The following is a 5,161-nucleotide window of genomic DNA, read 5'->3' as shown; positions in this document are numbered from 1 at the left end:
GAAAGGTGCGCGGTATTAGAGAGGCTAGCAATGGTGGAAGGATGAGAGTGCGTATAATCCATGGACTCAACATTAGTCATAAAGAACTCATATACTTATTGTAAAAATCTACAAGTTATCAAAGCAAAGTATTACGTGCATGCTCCTAGGGGGATAGATTGGTAGGAAAAGACCATCGCTCGTCCCCGACCGCCACTCATAAGGAAGACAATCAATAAATAAATCATGCTCCGACTTCATCACATAACGGTTCACCATACGTGCATGCTACGGGAATCACAAACTTTAACACAAGTATTTCTCAAATTCACAACTACGCAACTAGCATGACTCTAATATCACCATCTCCATATCTCAAAACAATTATCAAGCATCAAACTTCTCATAGTATTCAACACACTCATAAGAATTTTTCTTTTACTAATCTTGTATGCCTATTATTGTTAAAGAAAACTACCATGCTGTTTTGTAGGACTCTAAAAATAATCTAAGTGAAGCATGATAGAACAATAGTTTCTATAAAACAAAATCACCACCGTGCTCTAAAAGATATAAGTGAAGCACTAGAGCAAACGACAGACTACTCCGAAAGATATAAGTGAGGATCAATGAGTAGTCGAATAATTATGCAACTATGTGAAGACTCGCCCATTTAATAATTCCAGATCTTGGTATATTATTCAAACAGGAAGCAAAGCTAAAGAAAATAAAATGACGCTCCAAGCAAAACACATATCATGTGGCGAATAAAAATATAGCTCCAAGTAAAGTTACCGATGAACGAAGACGAAAGAGGGGATGCCTTCCGGGGCATCCCCAAGCTTAGGCTCTTGGTTGTCCCTGAATATTACCTTGGGGTGCCTTGGGAATCCCCAAGCTTAGGCTCTTGCCACTCCTTATTCCATAGTCCATCGAATCTCTACCCAAAACTTGAAAACTTCACAACACAAAACTTAACAGAAAATCTCGTGTGCTCCGTTAGCGAAAGAAAACAAAACACCACTTCAAGTTACTGTAATGAACTCATTCTTTATTTATATTGGTGTTAAATCTACTGCATTCCAACTTCTCTATGGTTTATAAACTATTTTACTAGCCATAGATTCATCAAAATAAGCAAACAACACACGAAAAACAGAATCTGTCAAAAACAGAACAGTCTGTAGTAATCTGTAACTAACGTAAACTTCTGGAACTCCAAAACTTCTAAAATAAATTGGTGGACCCGAGTAATTTGTCTAGTAATCATCTGCAAAAATAATCAACTAAAGATCACTCGCCAGTAAAAAGTTTTAGCTAATCTCGTGAGCGCTAAAGTTTCTGTTTTTTACAGCATGATCATAAAGACTTCACCCAAATCTTCCCAAAGGTTCTATTTGGCACAAACACTAAATAAAACACAAAACCACATCTAAACAGAAGATAGATGGATTATTTATTACTAAACAGAACCAAAAAGCAAGAAACTAAAATAAAGTTGGGTTGCCTCCCAACAAGCGCTAACGTTTAACGCCTCTAGCTAGGCATGATGATTTCAATGATGCTCACATGAAAGATAGGAATTGAAACATAAAGAGAGAATCATGAAGAATATGACTAGCACATTTAAGTCTAACCCACTTCCAATGCATAGGGATTTTGTGAGCAAATAACTTATGGGAACAATAATCAACTAGCATAGGAAGGCAAAACAAGCATAACTTCAAAATTTTAAGCACATAGAGAGGAAACTTGATATTATTACAATTCCTACAAGCATATATTCCTCCCTCATAATAATTTTCAGTAGCATCATGAATGAATTCAACAATATAACCAGCACCTAAAGCACTCTTTTCATGATCTACTTGCATAGAAATTACTACTCTCCACATAAGCAAAATTCTTCTCATTCGGAATAGTGGGAGTATCATAAGAGACTTGAATACTATAAATTGTTTCCACATTAAAAGAGTAATGTTCAGAAAAAGGGTAATCATAATCATGACAAGTTTTATAAATATAATCATTACTACTTTTTATAGCATAAGTTCTATCACAATAATCATCATAAGTAGCAACTTTCTTCTCATCATAATCGATTGAAACCTCTTCCGAAATAGTGGATACATCACTAAATAAAGTCATGACCTCTCCAAATCCACTTTCATAATTATTATAAGATTCAACATCCTCCAAAATAGTGGGATCATTACATCCTAAAGTTGACACTCTTCCAAACCCACTTTCATAAATATAATCATCATAAGTAGGGAGCATGCTATCATCATAACAAATTTGCATATCAAAACTTGGGAGGCTAAAAATATCATCTTCATTAAACGTAGCATCCCCAAGCTTGGGACAAACATTAATTGCAGCAAATATATTCTCAAATATGTCATCCTCATCAAACATAGCTTCCCCAAGCTTGGGCCTTTTCATATCATAAGCATAATCACTCTCATGATTAATAGTATGGATAGCACGAATAGTATAGCAATTATCAGATTCTTCCAAGCAAGTACCAAAAAGATTTTCAAGATCATAAGAAGTATCATTATCTTCCCAATCATAATCATCACAACAAGCAATAGGCATAACGAGATCATCATCACGTGCATCATCTTTCGCAAATATTTTTGATTCATTTTCATGAGGCACAACAATAATAGGAGCAACATTATTTGGGAGAGATATATTTTTACCTCTCTTCCTTTTTCTTTTCTTCTTCTTCACCTCATGATGTGTGGGTTCAAGCCTCTTTTTGGAGCTCCTTATTAATGAGATTGGTTGAATAGAAGGCTCCTCCTCGTTACCTGATTCATCATAACAAATAATAGGAGGATATTGGGAAGTCTCTTCCCTTTCGTTAGTATTCTCTTCATCTTCTATTTGTTTTCTTTTCTTTATGTAATTGGCAATATAAGGATTTTCAATGCAACTCACCGCACAATACATACAAATTTCTTCTAGATCAAAACCAAGAAGTTTATAACGGGCAAATTCTGGAAGATGCCTAGTTATATGTTTCATTTCTTCGCAACCCATAAGCAAGCTAAGTTCATTATAATGTGCAAGGGAAATCAACTCATCACAATTTTTGGACACGATTAGATCATGAAACAATTTTCATCGGATAGCTAAATGACCACTTTCATTGCAAAGTTCACAAGTACGGCCAAGAAAATTTAAATTTTCAGCACAATCATCTAGCCTTTCTTGCAACAATTTAGTTTCTAAATGCTTATGCCTCTTGCAATATCTATCTTCCCTATTTGGTGTGTACTTGCAAACCCAATGCACTCCACAAAAATTGACATGTCTATAGGAGGCATTTTCATCATAACTAGTGCAATCATCATTAGTACTATGGATATTCAAGGAGTTCATACTAACAACATTGCAACCATGCTCATCATTCAAAGATTTAGTGCCAAACATTTTAATACATTCTTCTTCTAACACTATGGCACAATTTTCCTTTCCATCATACTCACGAAAGATATTAAAAAGATGAAGCGTATGAGACAAACTCAATTCCATTTTTTTGGTAGTTTTCTTTTATAAACTAAACTAGTGCTAAAACAAGAAACAAAAAGATTCAATTGCAAGATCTAAAGATATACCTTCAAGCACTCACCTCCCCGGCAACGGCGCCAGAAACTGCTTGATGTCTACTACACAACCTTCTTCTTGTAGACGTTGTTGGGCCTCCAAGTGCAGAGGTTTGTCGGACAGTAGCAAATTTCCCTCAAGTGGATGACCTAAGGTTTATCAATCCGTGGGAGGCGTAGGATGAAGGTGGTCTCTCTCAAGCAACCCTGCAACCAAATAGCAAAGAGTCTCTTGTGTCCCCAACACATCCAATACAATGGTAAATTGTATAGGTGCACTAGTTCGGCGAAGAGATGGTGATACAAGTGCAATATGGATGGTAGATATAGGTTTTTGTAATCTGAAAATATAAAAACAGCAAGGTAGCAAGTGATAAAAGTGAGCGTAAACGGTATTGCAATGCTAGGAAACAAGGCCTAGGGTTCATACTTTCACTAGTGCAAGTTCTCTCAACAATAATAACATAATTGGATCATATAACTATCCCTCAACATGCAACAAAGAGTCACTCCAAAGTCACTAATAGCGGAGAACAAACGAAGAGATTATGGTAGGGTACGAAACCACCTCAAAGTTATTTTTTCCAATCAATCTGTTGGGCTATTCCTATAAGTGTCACAAACAGCCCTAGAGTCCGTACTAGAATAACACCTTAAGACACAAATCAACCAAAACCCTAATGTCACCTAGATACTCAAATGTCACCTCAAGTATCCGTGAGTATGATTATACGATATGCATCACACAATCTCAGATTCATCTATTCAACCAACACATAGAACCTCAAAGAGTGCCCCAAAGTTTCTACTAAAGAATCAAGACGAAAATGTGTGCCAACCCCTATGCATAGGTTCATGGGCGGAACCCGCAAGTTGATCACCAAAACATACATCAAGTGAATCACGTGATATCCCATTGTCACCACAGATACGCATGGCAAGACATACATCAAGTGTTCTCAAATCATTAAAGACTCAATCCGATAAGATTACTTCAAAGGGAAAACTCAATCCATTACAAGGGAGTAGAGGGGGAGAAGAAACATAAGATCCAACTATAATAGCAAAGCTCGCGATACATCAAGATCGTGCCAAATCAAGAACAAGAGAGAGAGAGAGAGAGATCAAACACATAGCTACTGGTACATACCCTCAGCCCCGAGGGTGAACTACTCCCTCCTCGTCATGGAGATCGCCGGGATGATGAAGATGGCCACCGGTGATGGATCCCCCTCCGGCAGGGTGCTGGAACAAGGTCCCGATTGGTTTTTGGTGGCTACAGAGGCTTGCGGCGGCGGAACTCCCGATCTATTCTGTTCCCCGAAGGTTTTAGGGTATATTGGTATATATAGGTGAAAGAAGTACGTCAGGGGAGCCACGAGGGGCCCACGAGGGTGGAGGGCACGCCTAGGGGGGTGGGCACGCCCCCTTGCCTCGTGGCTCCCTCGTTTCTTTCTTGACGTGCACTCCAAGTCTATCGGGTAGCTTTCCTTCCAAAAATAACTTCTCCAGAAGGTTTTATTCCGTTTCGACTCCGTTTGATATTCCTTTTCTTCGAGACACTG

The sequence above is a fragment of the Triticum aestivum genome, chromosome 2D, assembly GCF_018294505.1.
Source record: "Triticum aestivum cultivar Chinese Spring chromosome 2D, IWGSC CS RefSeq v2.1, whole genome shotgun sequence".
Taxonomy (NCBI): domain Eukaryota; kingdom Viridiplantae; phylum Streptophyta; class Magnoliopsida; order Poales; family Poaceae; genus Triticum; species Triticum aestivum.
This window is presented reverse-complemented; position numbering follows the sequence as displayed.